Here is a 22,593-nt window from a genome sequence, read left to right as displayed (position 1 = left end):
ATGTGTTCTTACATAGGTTGAGCATACTGCCTAACGTGTTTTGCTGTGTGAAACTAGAGGAATCTCTACTATGTTCCGCTAGCTACCTGGTGGTGTGTGGTGGAGGACACTTTCTGTACCAGTCACTTCCCCATTTACCAGTTCCAGTCGCGAATGGTTCATGGGCAGTACTGTTACTGGTAACCCTCCATCTGGCCTAGAATCTCTCTGATTTTATCTTCGTGGTCTTTTCCCGAGGTATACGTTGAAGGAGGCAAGATACTGGCTGACTCTTCCAGGAATTTACACTCTAGCAACTTAAACAGTTAACCACGCCGTGAAGAAGTACACCTCTCTTGCAGCGTCTGCCACTGGAGTTGGTTGACCATCTCTGTAACGCTTTAATGCTTACTAAATGAACCTGTAACGAAACGCGCCGCTCTTCTTTGGATCTTCTCTATTTCCTCTGTCAGCCCTATCTGGTACGGATCCCACACTGAAGAGCAATATTCAAGTACTGGCCGAACGAGTGTTTTGTAAGCTACTTCCTTTCATGTTGTCCTTCATTTCCTGAGGATTCTGCCAACGAATCTCAATCTGGTATCTGTCTCACCCGCAATTAACTTATGTGATCATTCCACTGCAGATCGCTCCGTATGCATACTCCTATATACACTCCTGGAAATTGAAATAAGAACACCGTGAATTCATTGTCCCAGGAAGGGGAAACTTTATTGACACATTCCTGGGGTCAGATACATCACATGATCACACTGACAGAACCACAGGCACATAGACACAGGCAACAGAGCATGCACAATGTCGGCACTAGTACAGTGTATATCCACCTTTCGCAGCAATGCAGGCTGCTATTCTCCCATGGAGACGATCGTAGAGATGCTGGATGTAGTCCTGTGGGACGGCTTGCCATGCCATTTCCACCTGGCGCCTCAGTTGGACCAGCGTTCGTGCTGGACGTGCAGACCGCGTGAGACGACGCTTCATCCAGTCCCAAACATGCTCAATGGGGGACAGATCCGGAGATCTTGCTGGCCAGGGTAGTTGACTTACACCTTCTAGAGCACGTTGGGTGGCACGGGATACATGCGGACGTGCATTGTCCTGTTGGAACAGCAAGTTCCCTTGCCGGTCTAGGAATGGTAGAACGATGGGTTCGATGACGGTTTGGATGTACCGTGCACTATTCAGTGTCCCCTCGACGATCACCAGTGGTGTACGGCCAGTGTAGGAGATCGCTCTCCACACCATGATGCCGGGTGTTGGCCCTGTGTGCCTCGGTCGTATGCAGTCCTGATTGTGGCGCTCACCTGCACGGCGCCAAACACGCATACGACCGTCATTGGCACCAAGGCAGAAGCGACTCTCATCGCTGAAGACGACACGTCTCCATTCGCCCTCCATTCACGTCTGTCGCGACACCACTGGAGGCGGGCTGCACGATGTTGGGACGTGAGCGGAAGACGGCCTAACGGTGTGCGGGACCGTAGCCCAGCTTCATGGAGACGGTTGCGAATGGTCCTCGCCGATACCCCAGGAGCAACAGTGTCCCTAATTTGCTGGGAAGTGGCGGTGCGGTCCCCTACGGCACTGCGTAGGATCCTACGGTCTTGGTGTGCATCCGTGCGTCGCTGCGGTCCGGTCCCAGGTCGACGGGCACGTGCACCTTCCGCCGACCACTGGCGACAACATCGATGTACTGTGGAGACCTCACGCCCCACGTGTTGAGCAATTCGGCGGTACGTCCACCCGGCCTCCCACATGCCCACTATACGCCCTCGCTCAAAGTCCGTCAACTGCACATACGGTTCACGTCCACGCTGTCGCGGCATGCTACTAGTGTTAAAGACTGCGATGGAGCTCCGTATGCCACGGCAAACTGGCTGACACTGACGGCGGCCGTGCACAAATGCTGCGCAGCTAGCGCCATTCGACGGCCAACACCGCGGTTCCTGGTGTGTCCGCTGTGCCGTGCGTGTGATCATTGCTTGTACAGCCCTCTCGCAGTGTCCGGAGCAAGTATGGTGGGTCTGACACACCGGTGTCAATGTGTTCTTTTTTCCATTTCCAGGAGTGTAGTTTATGGAAGTGACTGTTCTGTAATCATGTAATCATATAACAAGGGGTCTTCCTGTCTGTTTATTAGCAATACGTTACATTTGTTTATACTGAGAGTCAAATACAACCCCCTGCACCAAGTGTCAATTCTCTTCAGGTCTTCCTGCACTTCACTACAATTTTCTAGCGCCGCGACTTCTCTGCGTTCAAAAGCATCGTCTGCGAAACGCCTCAAGAAAAATAATGAACTCTAACTCTCCCCTGGGGCACGTCCGAATGTATTTTTCTCTCCGTTCAGAATGGCATGCCGTGTTCTGTTAGTTGGACGCTGACGATGTTTGGTTTGTGGGGCGCTCAACTACGCGCTCATCAGCGCCCGTACAAAGTCCCAATTTTACACAGTCCAATTTTTTAACCCAATTCAATCTAGCCACTGTCACGAATGATGATGATGAAATGCTGAGGACAAACACCCAGTTCCCAGCCACAGATAATTCCCAACCCGGCCGGGATTCGAACTTGGGATCCCGTGATCCAGAGGCAGCAACGCTTGCCACTTTTTTTAAAAATCTCATTTTGTTCTATAATGTTCGTTGACTTTGTTCAGGGCGGACGTCCGATGACGCCCGTTCAGGTTCTTCGTTGATCCGTTCACTCAGTTTTTTATTACAGAGGGCAGCTAAACCCTCTGACCGAACACGCTGAGCTACCGTGCCGGCATCCACTACACCACGAGCTGCGGACTGTTATCTATAAGCTCTTCAGTCCAGTCATATAGTTGACCTGTTTTTTTTTTCCCTATCGTTTCGGCCTGCTTTGGACCACGAAGATTTTTATCTCTTCCCTGATTGTGTTTTCCTCTTTTGCCAGTAGATTTTCATTTTGGCTGACTGTGCTTCTTTTCTCTGTTTTGACCATTTGCCGGCAGGACGTGGAACTGGCGTAGTAAGCGAAATAAGGTTTTTAGTAATTTTGACTTTTTCTCTGAAAACTTCTCGATCCTGAACGTCCTCAAATGAAATTTCAGCTTCCTGTAAATCCTTTTTAACTTGGCTTTCCCATTTTGAATACGATTTTGTTTTTGAAATTGATGAACGTATGCGATGAGTAAGTCTTTGCGGGTTCATTCTTTCCAGATGACCAAAAAACATCATTATTCGCTTCCTCATGCTGGTAACAATGTCTTCTGTATTTTCGTATAATTCACAGTTGTGTCTTTGGCGGAATTATCCGTTTTCTTTGACGGGGCCAAGGATTTTCCTCAAAATTTTCCGGTCTTTTATTTCAAGTTTTCGTAGTGGTCCTCTTTTCGCCTTGTTTAAGCATTCTGATGCATACAAAGCTGACGGTCTAATTACGGTGTTATAATGACAAAGTTTTAGATTTAAAGACAGGCTTTTGCTTTTGTATGTCTTTGCACAGATGAAAAGCACCTTCTAGTTTAGAACACCTACTTTCTACAGCTGCATTTTCTGAACTCTCTCTATGTAGGAATCAACATGGATTCCGGAAGCAGCGATCGTGTGAGACCCAACTCGCTTTATTTGTTCATGAGACCCAGAAAATATTAGATACAGGCTCCCAGGTAGATGCTATTTTTCTTGACTTCCGGAAGGCGTTCGATACAGTTCCGCACTGTCGCCTGATCAACAAAGTAAGAGCCTACGGAATATCAGACCAGCTGTGTGGCTGGATTGAAGAGTTTTTAGCAAACAGAACACAGCATGTTGTTATCAATGGAGAGACGTCTACAGACGTTAAAGTAACCTCTGGCGTGCCACATGGGAGTGTTATGGGACCATTGCCTTTCACAATATATATAAATGACCTAGTAGATAGTGTCGGAAGTTCCATGCGGCTTTTCGAGGATGATGCTGTAGTATACAGAGAAGTTGCAGCATTAGAAAATTGTAGCGAAATGCAGGAAGATCTGCAGCGGATAGGCACTTGGTGCAGGGAGTGGCAACTGACCCTTAACATAGACAAATGTAATGTATTGCGAATACATAGAAAGAAGGATCCTTTATTGTATGATTATATGGTAGCGGAACAAACACTGGCAGCGGTTACTTCCGTAAAATATCTGGGAGTATGCGTGCTGAACGATTTGAAGTGGAATGATCATATAAAATTAATTGTTGGTAAGGCGGGTACCAGGTTGAGATTCATTGGGAGAGTGCTTAGAAGATGTAGTCCATCAACAAAGGAGGTGGCTTACAAAACACTCGTTCGACCTATACTTGAGTATTGCTCATCAGTGTGGGATCCGTACCAGATCGGTCTGACGGAGGAGATAGAGAAGATCCAAAGAAGAGCGGCGCGTTTCGTCACAGGGTTATTTGGTAAGCGTGATAGCGTTACGGAGATGTTTAATAAACTCAAGTGGCAGACTCTGCAAGAGAGGCGCTCTGCATCGCGGTGTAGCTTGCTCGCCAGGTTTCGAGGGGGTGCGTTTCTGGATGAGGTATCGAATATATTGCTTCCCCCTACTTATACCTCCCGAGGAGATCACGAATGTAAAATTAGAGAGATTAGAGCGCACACGGAGGCTTTCAGACAGTCGTTGTTCCCGCGAACCATACGCGACTGGAACAGGAAAGGGAGGTAATGACAGTGGCACGTAAAGTGCCCTCCGCCACACACCGTTGGGTGGCTTGCGGAGTATAAATGTAGATGTAGATGTAGATGTAATTATTTCTCCAAGATATTTAAATTCGTTCGACTGCTTGATTTTCTCTTGTATTTCAATATGAGGAGGAGCGTGTTTGATGTTTGTGATGAATTCAGTTTTGTTAAATGCTATTTTTAGGCCAGTCTTAGCAGCAATTGATTGTAAGCTGGACACTTGAACCTTAGGTTCGTCAATATTATTTGCAATGAGTGCCAGATCATCAGCTAAAGCCAAACAGTTTCCACTGAGACCATTTCTTTTGTGTCCAATTTGAATCCCATAACCTGGCGGTACGATTGTTTTCCACTCTCTGACTATCTTTTCCAGGACACAGTTGAAAAGCAATGGAGAGAGCAGGTCACCTTGTCTCACCCCTGTACAGATTTCAAATGGTTCTGATAGTTCGCCTCTGAACTTGACCTTCGACACTGTGTTACTTAAAGTGACGCTTATCGGATTGATTATTTTCCCATCTACACCAAATTCGGCAAGGGTATTCTTTATTGTTTCCCGATCAATTGAATCATACGCTTTTTGAAAGTCGACAAAGGCCACAACAAACGTTTTTGATCTTGATTTGGCGTATGATATAACAGATTTCAGGTTATAGATCTGCTCTGCACAGGATCTTGATGTCCTGAAACCAGCTTGATATTAGCCCAAGTGTTGATCTAAGACTGATTCAGCACTGTTTAACAACAATCTGGAAAAGATCTTGTACAGTTGACCTGGTATTTTGTGCTTTAGGCGGCAGTGCGGAACGGTATCGACTGCCTTCCTGAAGCCAAGGAACACGGCATCTGCCTGGACACCCGCATCTACTACCTTCTGCGTCTCGTGGACGAACAGAGCGAACTGGGTTTCATATGACAGTTGTTTTTGGAACACGTGTTGTTTCCTGCAGACGAGATTTTTGACCAGTCAATGTGAAGTAAAAGAATCACTAAGTACAGAAAGGAAACACGGCCAAAAGTTTCTAAATTCATTTCGTTGCATCAAAGGAGTTCAATTGGGTAGGCATATCGTTTACTATGGGCAACATAATTTGTCCGCTGTCAACACAACGCCTCTAGCAACAGGCACCATTAACTGCTTTCTGCAGGAAGGGAAATGTTCTAGTCGTGTTCCCTTTCGGCTGCAAACAGTATTTCCCAGGCAGCGCTGGTGTGGCCAGGTAGCTCTGGAGAAGTCTGCGTTCGGTGTGAACTAAAACATAACCCTATAGTAGTGCGCAGCGTATTTTGTTAGTTTGTTTCGTGAATTATTAGCTTCATGAGTAAGTTGAACTCTTCATAATGAGTTCAACGGAAGAAGAAACTGACAGCAGAAAAAAGAAGGGAACCATTAAAGCCGCAAATACAAGAGAAATACGATCAAAAAGCCAACGTTTCGGGTAGAGAACAATTGAACTGAAAAGGGCAACTTGTTCCAGCTAAATAGCCAGGATCAAAGAATTGCGGCCACTGTATTTCGAGTGAGAAGGCTGCTAGATGTCTCGTCAGTAAATGTAAGCATTGGCATAAGTGTGCACTTTTACTATATCTTGTGGATTTTAACAACCTGACAAGCATAAAAGGAGTGCTACATACGTAGACATACCAAGTCCCACAAGATGCAGTTTATCTGTGCACATTTCTTCTTGTCACAAACCTGTTTGTAATTTTATTTTTGACATTCTTGTGTCGAATACGCAATATACTCTCCACTAAAACGTTAACATGCCATGAGTAATCAGCGCACAATGGAACATAGCGTACAACCAGAAAAGTTTTTGGAGATCTGAAGATGAAAGTCTTACCTGTTGAAACCGGTCAATAAAATACAGTTTTGAACACGATCTTGACTATAAAAAATTTCTTTAAAGTACGTATGGATCGCCTCTTCTCATTTCTCGTTATGAGAACTTCAATCAAACAATTCTGGCCTATCAAAGTAACATGAATTTAGTTTCAACAATGATACGCTGCAGGTATCTCAAAGTAAGATCAACACAATAGCCTGCGAGCTGATTGCTTTTATTTGAGGAATACTCGAATGAATCTAGGACTTCCTACAGTGCCAAACATTCATAAACACCTTAAAAATGGATTACTGTATACTAAGAAACGTTTAATTTAGATTCCTGAAGAAAAGATGCAGTTTTGGAATGAGATTTTGACATATTCGACAGCAAAGAGAGATGAAACTGACGAGAATTCTTAAGTCAATGCGTTTATTTTAGTGAAATAGCACTTAAAATGTATTTAGCTTGATGAAAATATGTAAAATAAATTTCTACTCTCAAAATGTAAGGCTTTTAATTTTTGTTCCACATGGTTTACTGCAAAAAGAAAACTTGAAGAATGGCAAAAAAAATTTTAAGCTGCCGGTAACACAATGTTGGATGAAAACTACATAATCTAGAGCACCGTACAATCACATATTTTTAGAAAAAAAAATAATTTTGCTTTAGGGTTTTTGTATGAATTAGTTTTTTGACCCTCCTGTAAAATTTGTAGAAGTGGACTTGTTCCCTTTTTGCAGTTAGCATTTCAAATCCGCACAAGTAAAAATTAGGAAATTACCAATATCATTGAACACCATGACCTATGACATAAGCAAGAAAATAGTTGATGTTTAAGATTCTTCGTAGATATTAAAACATTAGTATACCAAAAATATAACTATTGTAAGACATCAAAAAATAATGTTGACGAAACAGCTTGATTTCAGACTTCAGTATTTCCGATTGCTAGATTGTAATTGCACAACACATTACTAGCTGCATTTATACCTCCTTTATAAGCTCTGAAAAAATACCGTATAACTTCCCACAGTTTGAGCACTTTACAGTTGAATGGGCTCGTCAAATATTACCGGCATATTAGTTACACTCCCGTCCGCTTGGGAGCGCGGCGCGCGCCTCACCGTTGCCAACCCACCCGCCTGCGCGCTCCAGTAGCCGCTTCCCTCTCAGTCAGGAAAGCTCAGCCTGTCCGAAGGGAAGTGTCAGCCCACTGTGCTTCTCATCGGGCCGCCGCTGCAGCTGCGCGTAGCGTACACCACAATTGCTTTGTCGCTTGGGGGAACACAAATCTCGAGGAACGTACTATCATCGAATACTGCAGGTAAGAAGCGCCGGTCGCTAGGCTCACCTGTTGTCATTGATGCAGTATACCATGCCGGCGTTTTGTAATACATATCCGTCTGTCATTCAGTAAGAGATCCTGCAGGGGACTGGCGGCGCTACAGGTGTAGCGGATATGATTGGTAACAACGGTGGGTGGCGTGATTCCGCGCAAGTTAGCGTTGAACTGTAAATATCACGGAGGACAGTACAAGCCGGTATGAAGAAGTACACGGTGATAACACATTAGAAAACCGCAATTATGCGGAGCAGTCAGCTGAAAATACAGGCGCAACCACTACCGCTTACTGAACAATTTTGCAAAGAATTATTCATTGCAAAGATACTTCTAACTGTCGCTTTCTTCGTTTCCCGCCGTTCCTCAGTTGCTTAAAAATTCATGGAGCTATGTTCCGTTTTTGTAACTAATTGAAAAGCACTTTGTTTTTTACGATAGCTGTTTCGCTTCTTTCATTTATGAAGCATCTTCAGTGGCCTGTAATACATGTTTTTATACATATAATAAATACATTTTGTAGTAGTTACAAGTATATTAATATGTTACCTTTTCTCATGTCACTCTTGTTTGCCAAGTTAGAAACAACTTTCGCAGCACAAATTTCATAACTTTAAATTTTTGGTGTTTCTTAGGATTCCCAGTGTTGTTGTTCATATGTATCATCATATGTGTTATGGGGACAGAGTAAACACATCTCCAAGATGCGTCACATTAACTAACGACAATGGAAATCGTAAGTAACACTAAAAGGACAATTTAACCTCTCGAATCTTGTCATGTAAAACTTGTGTCTAACCGGAAAAACAAGAGTGACATGAGAATACTTGACTGAGAAGTAGCGGCTCCGGTCTGTCTCGATGTAGTTCCATTTTCAAATTACAAAATTGGAATTGTTACTTTTAATTCATTTCACAGCTGTAAAATTGTTTTCAATGAAATCTGAAACCAATTAGGTAGCCTTAACAAGAGATATTGTATTGTATTTTTGCTGTGGGTTGACAAATTTGGCAGCAACTCGTATACGTTACGTGCACCTACTACCATACTCGAAACGAAAGTAAAAAACGTAACGGAAATTGATCAGCTAGACACCAAATGATAATGGCATTTTTCTCTCTGGTATTGGATGCTTAGAATCATTACGCAAGAGATTCAGCCGACGGAAAGTCACAACAAACCACTACTTGGCACTCCGAGCTATTCCGCTAATAACTGAGCCTCAGTCGACGCCAAGGAAAGTATGCCGATTGATGATGTATCATTTTATGGAAAGCAAAATCGGCCAAATACGCTTGATTTTTTTTCTTTTCATTGCCGGTTGTCGACAATTGCTGTTCAGTGATTCTGAAAACATTTCTAATAAGTAATCACTTTCCCTTATACAGGGAGTGAGTGATGGAGGCGCTAATAACAATTTGTTAGTGCTATTTTCATGCCAACGATTGCCAGAGGAGCCATTGAGTTTGTGAAAAGTCTTCCTACCATAAGTATGTACTATAAGTCATATCCTATACTGTACTTTAACTCTATGTGTTCATTGTGGAGTGGAAATGGTCGTCAAGTACAGAACTTAGAATGAAAGTTGTTTCTTAGGAATCAGCTTTTCGAAGTGCGAGCAACGTCATGTTGTCTGCTAATGTACCGGTAGCCGTTTTTTTAGAAATCAAAATAAAAAAAATAGAATATGTCTGCATTAACATACGCAGTAGAGCTTTGATTACCTGAAAAAATGCCCAAAATTTTTTTCAGAGCTGAGACTCGTTTTACTCTCTCTCGCTCTCGCATTCGGGAGGACCCGCCCGGTCATTCAGATTTAGAATTTCCGTAATTTCCCCAAATCGCTTCCGGCAAATTGTTCCTTTGACAAGGCACGACAGATTTCTTTCCCCATCCTTAAAAAGTTACGAGCTTGTGCTCTGTTTGTAATGACTTCGAACTCGACAAGATGTTAAATCCTACCCTTCATTCTTCTCTTTCTCTCTCTCTCTTCGTTACTGAATCGTTTTAAAGACAGAAGTAATACAGGATCACATTCTTGTTTGTTATTCTAACCACTTAGCAGCTGTCTCAAGGTTATGGAAAACTTCCTCACTGGGTGGTTCTTTTTCATCACTGTCGTCACGACGTTCTTCCTTGTCGACGCAAGAGTCTTGGTCGTCGATAACACTAAGTTGTTATATCGCCTGTCGATTCTTGATAGCCACTGGGCGCGCGCGAATTTGAAATAACCGGTTGGAAGGCTTTTGATTAACCGATGTTTCGTCTGGTCGGTTTTCAGATAACTGATGTTCTGTAGGATTGGAAAAAAATCCATCCTGTCTCAATAGCGACAAGAATAGGTGAAACCCCATCGCGCTAAACGCACCTAAATAGGCTTAGGCAAGGCTCGAAAGATCAATCTTTATTAGATGTTTAGGAACATACTGCAAGGACAACAATCGAAGAGTAGACAAGATGAGCAACAATATCGCGTTTCGGAAGCTGAAGTTCATCTTTAATTAGCTACCTACTGACATTAGTTTCCTGTTTATTCTTTTTCTTACCTGTTCGCAAAACTCTGCTTACTTTGGGAACGAGTTTCAAACGACAATTTTTCCGCGAATAATCGGATTGTTTAGTGGTAACGCTAAGGAACTGGACCAGAAATACACTCGTGGAAATGGAAAAAAGAACACATTGACACCGGTGTGTCAGACCCACCATACTTGCTCCGGTCACTGCGAGAGGGCTGTACAAGCAATGATCACACGCACGGCACAGCGGACACACCAGGAACCGCGGTGTTGGCCGTCGAATGGCGCTAGCTGCGCAGCATTTGTGCACCGCCGCCGTCAGTGTCAGCCAGTTTGCCGTGGCATACGGAGCTCCATCGCAGTCTTTAACACTGGTAGCATGCCGCGACAGCGTGGACGTGAACCGTATGAGCAGTTGACGGACTTTGAGCGAGGGCGTATAGTGGGCATGCGGGAGGCCGGATGGACGTACTGCCGAATTGCTCAACACGTGGGGCGTGAGGTCTCCACAGTACATCGATGTTGTCGCCAGTGGTCAGCGGAAGGTGCACGTGCCCGTCGACCTGGTACCGGACCGCAGCGACGCACGGATGCACGCCAAGACCGTAGGATCCTACTCAGTGCCGTAGGGGACCGCACCGCCACTTCCCAGCAAATTAGGGACACTGTTGCTCCCGGGGTATCGGCGAGGACCATTCGTAACCGTCTCCATGAGGCTGGGCTACGGTCCCGCACACAGTTAGGCCGTCTTCCGCTCACGCCCCAACATCGTGCAGCCCGCCTCCAGTGGTGTCGCGACAGGCGTGAATGGAGGGACGAATGGAGGTGTGTCGTCTTCAGCGATGAGAACCGCTTCTGCCTTGGTGCCAATGATGGTCGTATGCGTGTTTGGCGCCGTGCAGGTGAGCGCCACAATCAGGACTGCATACGACCGAGGCACACAGGGCCAACACCCGGCATCATGGTGTGGGGAGCGATCTCCTACACTGGCCGTACACCACTGGTGATCGTCGAGGGGACACTGAATAGTGCACGGTACATCCAAACCGTCATCGAACCCATCGTTCTACCATTCCTAGACCGGCAAGGGAACTTGCTGTTCCAACAGGACAATGCACGTCCGCATGTATCCCGTGCCACCCAACGTGCTCTAGAAGGTGTAAGTCAACTAATAGTGCACGGTACATCCAAACCGTCATCGAACCAATCGTTCTACCATTCCTAGACCGGCAAGGGAACTTGCTGTTCCAACAGGACAATGCACGTCCGCATGTATCCCGTGCCACCCAACGTGCTCTAGAAGGTGTAAGTCAACTACCCTGGCCAGCAAGATCTCCGGATCTGTCCCCCATTGAGCATGTTTGGGACTGGATGGAGCGTCGTCTCACGCGGTCTGCACGTCCAGCACGAACGCTGGTCCAACTGACACGCCAGGTGGAAATGGCATGGCAAGCCGTTCCACAGGACTACATCCAGCATCTCTACGATCGTCTCCATGGGAGAATAGCAGCCTGCATTGCTGCGAAAGTGGATATACACTGTACTAGTGCCGACATTGTGCATGCTCTGTTGCCTGTGTCTATGTGCCTGTGGTTCTGTCAGTGTGATCATGTGATGTATCTGACCCCAGGAATGTGTCAATAAAGTTTCCCCTTCCTGGGACAATGAATTCACGGTGTTCTTATTTCAGTTTCCAGGAGTGTATTTCGTGACTGCTATGGGTTTATGATTCGTTCGATTATGTAAAACCAAAAGTCAGGGGTCGATTCTTATTCTCTTCTTGAATCACTGTTTTCTAGCGCGTAATTGGTCTTGCGGTAGCGTTCTCGCTTCTTGCGCACGGGGTCCCGGGTTCGATTCCCGGCGGGGTCAGGGATTTTCCCTCCCTCGAGATGACTGGGTGTTGTTGTGTCGCCTTCATCATCGCCTTCATTCATCCGCATTATGTTCGGAGGAAGGCAATCGCAAACCACCGCCGCTAGGACCTTGCCTAGTACGACGCAGCGGGTTTCCCGCATCGTCCCCTACGCTGTTCGGAGTATGGAACCTCATCATCAACAATACACTCTATGTTCAAAAGTATCCTGACGCCCGTATGTAATGCGGAATTGAAAACTATATTTCGCAAGAGGCAGACCCACCATAATCAAAGTAGGCACCAATTATTGTGTTATCAGTAGAGAAACAGTACCGTAGAATGGGTCTGTCACGAGGTCACAGTGACTTGGAACGTGGGCTAGTTATTGGATGTGACCGGAGTAAGAAAATCAGGGACATTTCAACCCTTCTAAAGCTACCCAAATCAACTTTTGACGTCGCGATTGTGAAGTCAAATGTAAAGGAACAACCACAACTAAACCAAGACCAGGCAGGACTCATGTAATGACGGACGGATCATCGAGCATTGCGTAGGGTGATTTCAAAAAATCCCATGAAATCAGCGGAAGGAATCACTCTTGAGTTCCAGTTGCTACCAGCATTCCGTCTATCACATCGACTGCGAGAACGGAGTTGAAAACAATGGGGCGCAATGGCCGAGCCGCTCCTCATAAGCCACACATTTCAGTGGTCAAAGCTACGCGACGCTGGAGGTGGAGCAAAGAACGACACCACTAGACAGCGGATGCCTGTAAACGAGTGATTTGGACTGATGAATCACGCTATACCTTGTGATATACCCCGTGCCTACCATCATGTGTTGCGCCAACAATGAAGTACGGAGGGTGTGGTGTTACGGTACGGGGGTGTTTTTTTGTCTGTCGTGTGCAGTTTCCTTATTGTGCTTAAGAAGCCGAAGGATCTGAACACATTTTCCAGCACTGTATCCTGCTTACAGTGGAGAAATATTTCTTATGCGATTATTGTTTGCATCAGCATGACAATGGAACCTGTTATTAAGAAGCATTTTTGAGGCAATGGATTGTGGACAATAGCATTCCTGAAATGGACTGGCCTGCCTAGACCTGATCTGGCCCAATGGAACACTTTTGGGATGAATTAGAATATGGAATTAGCTCCAGATCTCAGCGTCCAATCATTACCTTCACCGGTTTCGCCTCTGGAGGAAGACTGGACTGCTATTCCTCCAAAGGTATTCAGGCACCTCATTGAAAGTGTCCCCAGCAGGGTTCAGTCTGTCATAAAGGCTAAGGCCGGACGCACCCCTTATAAATGTCCACTGAGAGATGTCCGGATACTTTTGATAGCACCACTTCTAACAGTGCTTCACGTAAGTAAAAGCTGGTAATTTGCACTAGCGGTATGGCGTACTCTACATCTACATGGGTACTCTGCAAATCACATTTAAGTGCCTGGCAGAGGGTTCATTGAACCACCTTCACAATTCTCTATTATTCCAATCTCGTATAGCGCGTGGAAAGAATGAACACGTATGTCTTTCCGTACGAGCCCTGATTTCCATTATTTTATCGTGGTGCTCGTTCCGCCATATGTAGGTCGGTGCCAACAAAATATTTTCGCATTCGGAGGAGAAGGTTGGTGATTGGAATTTCGTGAGAAGATTCCGTCGCAACGAAAAACGCCTTTCTTTTAATGATGTCCAGCCCAAATCCTGTATCATTTCTGTGACACTCTCCCCCATATTTCGCGATAATACAAAATGTGCTGCCTTTCTTTGAACTTTTTCGATGTACTCCGTCAGTCCTATCTGGTAAGGATCCCACACGGCGCAGCAGTGTTCTAAAAGAGGACGGACAAGCCCAGTGTAGGCAGTCTACTTAGTAGGTCTGTTACATTTTCTAAGTGTCCTGCCAATAAAACGCAACCTTTGGTTAGCCTTCCCCACAACATTTTCTGTGTGTTCTTTCCAATTTAATTTGTAAGTAATTGTAATACCTAGGTATTTAGTTGAATTTACGGCTTTCAGATTAGAATGATTTATCGTGTAACCGAAGTTTAACGAGTCCGTCAATTACTACGAACTGTGACCCCTCTGACAGGAAACCGCAAATCCAGTCACAAAACTGAGACGATATTCCATAAGCACGCAATTTCACTACGAGCTGTTTGTGTGGCACAGTGTCAAAAGCCTTCCGGAAATCCAAGAATACGGAATCGATCTGAAATCCCTTGTCAATAGCACTCAGCACTTCATGTGAATAAAGAGCTAGTTGTGATTCACAGGGACGATGTTTTCTAAACCCATGTTGACTGTGTGTCAATAGACCATTTCCTTCGAGGTAATTCATAATGTTCGATCACAATATATGTTCTAAAATCCTGGTGCATATCGACGTTAACGATATGGGCCTGTAATTTAGTGGATTACTCCTACTACCTTTCTTGAATATTGGTGTGACCTGTGCAACTTTCTAGTCTTTGGGTACGGACCTTTCATGGAGCGAACGGTTGTATATGATTGTTACGTATGGAGCTAACGCATCAGCATACTCCGAATTAACAGTAATTGGCTGCGTGAGCTAGTTCTCACATCGCAGGACGAAGAGGTTCGTGACTATCAGAGATTAAGTGCTAGGGTGTGTAAACAAACCTTGGGGATAACGACAGCTTTCCTTAATTTAGGAATATCTACCTCGCTGTTACCATCCACCTGATTTTTAGAGATATACAATAATGAAAATAGGATTAATAATAGTTCTCTCGACTAAATTGAACTTAATGATTTATTTGATTATGTCAACACACGGGTAGTCGTTAAACTTTGACGAAACACAATGTACGAAGTTCTACACTTCTCAGAAAACGATAGTCTCCGTAACTGCAGTCCATTCAAAGTAGCAGTACTGCTCAGGTTTTGGAACCACAGACTGATCACTGAAAGCCAACATACTGTACTTAATGGAGCACCTATGTCTGTTACATTTTCAGATCACGCTACCACATTTGTATGTATATTAAGAAAGAAGAAATTCCACAGCGTGCTGAAAAAGTAATGACTACGAATTTTTCTGTGTGACAATTTTTAAATCATTTTAAGTAAATCATTCATTATTAACATTGCAAACCTTTATTTTGATGTCTACGTAGTTGCAGCCCTCTGCCACTAGTGAGCTCCGAATTGTAGCGTGTAACACGGCGGTGTGTAACGTAACTATGTTAGTGCGTGAGAATCAGCTTCTGTAATAGTTTCGAATTCGAAGAGTTCGGTCACACATGGAGCGCCCTCTCCTTCAGCATCACAATGTCACACCACACATCAGCGAAGCGACATGGGCACATTCCGATGCCTTGCTTTCACTGTCATCGATCATCCTCAACACATTTCCGACTTGGCCTACTCCCATTTAAATCCGTCTGTTTGCAAAACTTGAAGGTCATCTTCGAGGGCTCTACTTTGATAGTGATGCAGTGCAAGCAACAAAGACAGTCTACAGAGACAGTATCAACAAACCGGTCGTCCGGAACCGCGCTGCTGCTACGGTCGCAGGTTCGAATCCTGCCTCGGGCATGGGTGTGTGTGATGTCCTTAGGTTAGTTAGGTTTAAGTAGTTCTAAGTCTAGGGGACTGATGACCTCAGATGTTAAGTCCCATAGTGCTGAGAACCATTTTTGAACAAACCGATCTCTCGTTGGGAGATACGTGTTCATCGACAGGGTGATGCTGTTGAAGATGTGGGATGCTAGTAACGTTTGTCTAAGCCCGCCCGGTTGGCCGCGCGGTCAAATGCACGGCTTTCCGGACGGGAAGGAACGCCTGGTCCCCGGCACGAATACGCCTGGTGGATTTGCGTCGAGGTCCGGTGAACCGGCCAGTCTGTGGATGCTTTTTAGGCGGTTTTCTATCTGCCTCGGCGAATGCTGGTTCCCCTTATTCCGCCTCAGTAACACTATGTCGGCGATTGCTGCGCAAACAAGTTCTCCACATACGCGTACACCACCATTACTCTACCACGCAAACGTAGGGGTTACACTCGTCTGGTGTGAGACGTTCCTTGGGGGGGGGGGGGGGGGGGTTGGCGGAGGGGTGAAGTGGACTGCCGTTGCCGTAGTTGTGGACCACTGCGGCTGCGGCGGGGACGGAGCCTCTCCGTCGTTTGTAGGTCCCCGGTTATCATACAACACATACAATACAATAGAACGTTTGGTTTTTTTAAAACGTTTTACGAGGTTTCTCAAAAATATTCTGAGACATCACTTTTCAGTAAGCCTTCGAAGTTTATTCTCTAAATTTCCCTGCACCAATGAACTGTGACGTGTTTTAGGGATACGAAAGAGTGTTACAAGACTTATGGCTTATTTTAATTCTATAACATCCTACAATGGTGGTGTTATAAAGCTTGAAATTTTGACAAATGATACATCCATTCTTGACTTTTGTCGTTAACGTTTTTCTTTTCTCAAAAAATTGCATGCAGCGTGATTATAATAGACTAAAAATTATTCCTATAAAAACGTAAAGTATTTAACATTTATATAGAAAGAAGTCAAATATTTTGGTGCACGTGTATTCAATAAAACAGAAAAAGGATTGGCATTTAACGTCTCGTCGACGACGATGTCATTAGGGACGGAGCCGAAGGTTGTTTGGGAGGAAGGAAGGGAACGGAGATCGGGCGGGTGCTTTTCCAAAAAAAACCACGGAAAACTTAATCAGACTGGGCGTATCGGGAACTGAACCATAGTCAACTCGTATGCGTGTCAAGTGTCTTAACTACTTGTAATGCAAAACTAACTTAGCTACGAGTCCCCCACGGTTCGTTTTCATGCCACACTTTCATTTGACTCTCATACCTTTTACTCCAGCGTCAGTAAACAAATATCAATTTATTTCCACTTAATACACTGTCAAAAGGAACAGGAGAAGAAACATTCAGATGAAAATATAACAAAGAATTGTGTTTAGGCATAAGAAGAGTTTAAGGCTGTGAATGTGTCAAATAATGTTATGTAAGACCTTATCAAGGCAGTGGCTTCATACCGGGAAGCAGCTAGCTGATGGGGTGACAGGGGAAACTGGGCCAGTCTTCGACGGTTCACATTCATTTTTAAACAGCTGTCAGCCGACGTATCGATTTCTTCACTGTCTTTTCCCGTTATACCAGAGCTAAGAAACTATACTGAGAGTATTAGTTTTGCTGATAACTTTTCATTGTTTAAAGAAAAGAGGTACGATTCCCGTTCGTGCTGTTTTTACTGCTTACATATTTAACGTCAGGCGGGTTGGGGGGGGGGGGGGGGACTGTTTTACCACTCACCTTTTATGAAACAATTGCAGCTAAAGAGTGCCCATAAGCCCACATTCTTTACCTCTGTATGCATTTTAGAGCCGACAGTATGTTCTTAGATTCCGCCTTAAATCATTTTCACTAAATGTTATGAAGGGAAGTTAGTGTAACATCCCGTCAACCCCAAAATCTTTACAAGCTTTCGTGAAGCTAATGTGGTGTCCTAATTAACTGTTCTCTTATTTTTCAATTAATAATAATAGCATTTTTATAATAACAGTGCCTGTTTAAAAATCTTACTAGTAGGACGACCAATATTGCTATTCCGAAGAATAAGCTGCAGGTCCGTCCTTATGTGATTACCGCTGGCTATAAAATTCTCTCGCAGCAGCATAGGTCGTCCTTTTTACTGAACACCATAACGAAAATACTATTACAAAATTCTTAAACGGAAATTGGATTACTATGATTAGGTTAACACTAAGTTATAAATATGTCACGACCTGTTAATTTATCTTGTTTATTAATAATTATTTATCTTAGTGCAGTGCTTACAAATAACAGGCGCTGAGTTAATAGCCCAACTAATCTGTATACTACACAAGCCAAGTCTATGAACTATCTAGGAGTATGCATATGGAGCGATTTGAAGTGGAAAGACCACATGAAATTAATTGCCGGTAAGGCAGGTGCCAGATTAAGATTCATTGGAAGAATTCTCAGGAAATGCAGTCCATCAATAACGGAAGTAGTTTACAAAACAATCGTTCGACCAATGCTTGAATATTGCTCGTCATTATGGCATCCGTACCAGATGAGACTGATAGAGGAAGTAGAGAAGATCCAAAGAAGAGCAGTGCGTTTCGTTACAAGTTCATTTAGTAGGCATGAAAGCGCCAAAGAGATGATCAAGTGACTCCAGTGGCAGGTGTGCAAGAGAGGCGTTCTGCATCACGATGTGGTCTACTGTTAAGTTCCGAGAGCGGACGTTCCTAGAAGAGTCAACAAATGTATTGCTTCATCCTAAGGATGTCTCCCGAAACTACCATGAAGATAAAATTAGAGAGATTAGACCACACACGAGTGCTTACCAGCAATCGTTCTTCCCGCGAACTATTTGCGACTGGGACAGGAAAGGGGAAGCGACAGGCGTACACAAAGCACCCTCTGCCACGTACTGCTATTTGGCTTGTGGAGTGTAGATGTATATGTATGTCCTTCGGAGAATCAGAGTTCATGCTACCTCTGTAATGGACTTGTGATTCCTCTCTTCTAATGAAGTCGTCGACATGACGTTAAATACCAAGCTCCTTGTTGTCTTCCTTCGTTAATAAAAATACGCTACTTCCAATCATCCTCATGTTTGCTTTCGTCACGAGATCGGACAAGTTTCGAAATAAGTTCACTAGACAAAAGCACGCTGTTTGTCTTGGAATGCTGTAAATGGTGAACTGTTAATCCGGGAAACCTGTAAGGTACCATCTGACACGAACTATTGTCGCCATCCTTACAAAAGGCCTCGCAGTTGCTATATATGTATGGCAATTGGATACACGCCCTAATGTCCTTCTCCATCTTCTCTCTGTCCACCTTCCCCTCCATCTTTCATTGTCCATCTCGCCTTCCTCCGCATCTCTTCGTCCATCAGCTTTTCCCCCTCTCTTTGTCCATCGAGGTAAAAAACAAAACGGTACATTTTCACTGCAGACCACAGCACAGCATTTTATAACTCAGTCAGTTTTAATAGAAAACCTGTACACTCTTGCTTAAAAAATTACATAGCCTGTGTCTGTCTGAATGTTTAATAGAGAATCGGGTAAAAATTTGAAGTAAATTGTCAATAACTTTTAAAGATTTTTGCTAACTTTATTTCCACATTATACAGGGTGTCCCACTCAAACCTCCCTGATTTCAGGGACCCAGGAGAGAAAAACCACACACAGTAGATACGACAATTAATAATGCACCACACTGTAGAGCGTCTCAAAGAATTTATATTCCCACGTCAGAAGCCCAAAGTATCGTCGCCAACCGGCCGTTGTGACCGAGCGGTTCTAAGCGCTTCAGTGCGGAACTGCGCTGCTGCTACGGTAGCAGTTTCGAATCCTGCCTCGGGCATGGATGTGTGTGATGTCCTTAGGTTAGTTAGGTTTAAGTAGTTAAGTTAAGGGGACTAATGACCTCAGATATTAAGTTCCATAGTGCTTAGAGACATTTGAACCATTTTTTATGGTCGCCAGAGTGCAACAAGGTCACATGAAGTGAAAATGGCGACTCCACAGCAGTGCGCGCAAGCAGTAGTGTGGTTTGCAGAAACAAAATCGCCGACTGCTGTGCAAAGAAATTGTCATGTGTATGAATGGTGATCCACCTGGTGTGAAAACAATTAAGTAATGGTATAGGAAGTTTCTGGTCACAGTAAGTGTTCTGAAAATTTTGGCGGAGCACGTTACGGAGTTTCAGAGGAGACAGTGGAGGACATCAGACAAACGTTTCTCAGAAGGCCACGTAATAAATCAATTCGTCAAGTATCTAGGCAACCTGATGTACCTCGATCAACATTGTATTGTGTCATTCACCAGCGTCTTCGTATGTGTGCTTGCAAAGTGCAAATTCTGCAACATCTGACGCCAAACGACAAACCACGCCAACAACTATTTGCTGCGGATATGCTGCAGCGTATTGGTATGGATGCCACCTTCCTGGAAAGATGTTTATTCTCAAATGAGGCAACCTTTCATCTACACTCCTGGAAATGGAAAAAAGAACACATTGACACCGGTGTGTCAGACCCACCATACTTGCTCCGGACACTGCGAGAGGGCTGTACAAGCAATGATCACACGCACGGCACAGCGGACACACCAGGAACCGCGGTGTTGGCCGTCGAATGGCGCTAGCTGCGCAGCATTTGTGCACCGCCGCAGTCAGTGTCAGCCAGTTTGCCGTGGCATACGGAGCTCCATCACAGTCTTTAACACTGGTAGCATGCCGCGACAGCGTGGACGTGAACCGTATGTGCAGTTGACGGACTTTGAGCGAGGGCGTATAGTGGGCATGCGGGAGGCCGGGTGGACGTACCGCCGAATTGCTCAACACGTGGGGCGTGAGGTCTCCACAGTACATCGATGTTGTCGCCAGTGGTCGGCGGAAGGTGCACGTGCCCGTCGACCTGGGACCGGACCGCAGCGACGCACGGATGCACGCCAAGACCGTAGGATCCTACGCAGTGCCGTAGGGGACCGCACCGCCACTTCCCAGCAAATTAGGGACACTGTTGCTCCTGAGGTATCGGCGAGGACCATTCGCAACCGTCTCCATGAAGCTGGGCTACGGTCCCGCACACCGTTAGGCCGTCTTCCGCTCACGCCCCAACATCGTGCAGCCCGCCTCCAGTGGTGTCGCGACAGGCGTGAATGGAGGGACGAATGGAGACGTGTCGTCTTCAGCGATGAGAGTCGCTTCTGCCTTGGTGCCAATGATGGTCGTATGCGTGTTTGGCGCCGTGCAGGTGAGCGCCACAATCAGGACTGCATACAACCGAGGTACACGGGGCCAACACCCGGCATCATGGTGTGGGGAGCGATCTCCTACACTGGCCGTACACCACTGGTGATCGTCGAGGGGACACTGAATAGTGCACGGTACATCCAAACCGTCATCGAACCCATCGTTCTACCATTCCTAGACCGGCAAGGGAACTTGCTGTTCCAACAGGACAATGCACGTCCGCATGTATCCCGTGCCACCCAATGTGCTCTAGAAGGTGTAAGTCAACTACCCTGGCCAGCAAGATCTCCGGATCTGTCCCCCAATGAGCATGTTTGGGACTGGATGAAGCGTCGTCTCACGCGGTCTGCACGTCCAGCACGAACGCTGGTCCAACTGAGGCGCCAGGTGGAAATGGCATGGCAAGCCGTTCCACAGGACTACATCCAGCATCTCTACGATCGTCTCCATGGGAGAATAGCAGCCTGCATTGCTGCGAAAGGTGGATATACACTGTACTAGTGCCGACATTGTGCATGCTCTGTTGCCTGTGTCTATGTGCCTGTGGTTCTGTCAGTGTGATCATGTGATGTATCTGACCCTAGGAATGTGTCAATAAAGTTTCCCCTTCCTGGGACAATGAATTCACGGTGTTCTTATTTCAATTTCCAGGAGTGTATTTGGAAGGGTTAATAGGCATAATGTTCGGATTTGGGGTTATCTATATCGTCACGTTGTCATTGAACATGTTCGTGATAGCCCTGAACTAAACATCGGGTGTGGGCTAATGCATGACAGGATTGTTGGACCATTCTTCTTTGCGGAACAAACAGTGAATGGGTCAGTGTATCTGGACATGTTGGAGCAGTTAGTGTATCCTCAGATACAAGACTTGCAACCCAACATAATTTTTCTACAAGATGGAGCTCTGTCGCATTGGTCAACGGCTGTTTGCAAGTTCCTGGATAGGCAACTTCCCAATCATTGGATCGGACGCGGAGGACACATTCCCTGGCCACCACGTTCACCCGACATTACGCCGCTTGATTTCTTCACGTGGGAGTTCGTGAAGGACCGGGTGTATGCAACCAAAGTGGACGATATTCCTACTTTGCGACATCGTACCACTAATGCGATTGCAATAATAACAGCGGAAATGTTACAAAGAACTTGGCAAGAAATTGAATATAGACTCGATATTCTTCGTACTACAAATGGTTCACATGTAGAGGTGTATTGATGAAAAATGAAAAATTTCTTTGAGATACTCTACAATGTGGTGCACTTTTCATTGTCGTATCTAATGTGTTTTTTTTCCTGGGTCTTTGAAATCAGGGAGGTTTGAGTGGGACACCCTGTACACAGCGTATAATATATAGCCTTTGTTCATCGAAATCTTTATCAAAGTAACGTGTAAAAATTTAAGTAAGTTGGTCAAGTACTTTTCGATATTTGTGGTAACAACGACCTGTCTATAAGTAATAGTATAGATTTGTTGGACTATTAACCCAGAGCCTGTTAATTGTAAATACTACACGAAGATAAATACGAGTAATTATTAATAAATAAAATAAATTAATAAGTCTTGACTTATG

The 22,593-nt window shown here is 45.0% G+C and overlaps 1 protein-coding gene across 1 annotated transcript in view; it reads left to right on the top strand.

Moving 5' to 3' along the window:
• The first annotated feature begins 7,675 nt into the window (after nucleotides 1–7,675).
• Nucleotides 7,676–22,593, top strand: part of LOC124804620 (transmembrane protein 53) — a 206,484-nt gene continuing 191,566 nt past the window's right edge. The window contains exon 1 of the mRNA XM_047264824.1: nucleotides 7,676–7,833. The gene's annotated coding sequence lies outside the window, so the exon portion shown is untranslated. The remainder of the gene's footprint in view (nucleotides 7,834–22,593) is intronic.

The sequence above is a fragment of the Schistocerca piceifrons genome, chromosome 7 (genome assembly GCF_021461385.2).
Source record: "Schistocerca piceifrons isolate TAMUIC-IGC-003096 chromosome 7, iqSchPice1.1, whole genome shotgun sequence".
NCBI classification, from domain to species: Eukaryota; Metazoa; Arthropoda; class Insecta; order Orthoptera; family Acrididae; genus Schistocerca; species Schistocerca piceifrons.
Note: the sequence above shows the minus strand (reverse complement) of the source record. Positions and strands in the feature narration are given on the sequence as shown.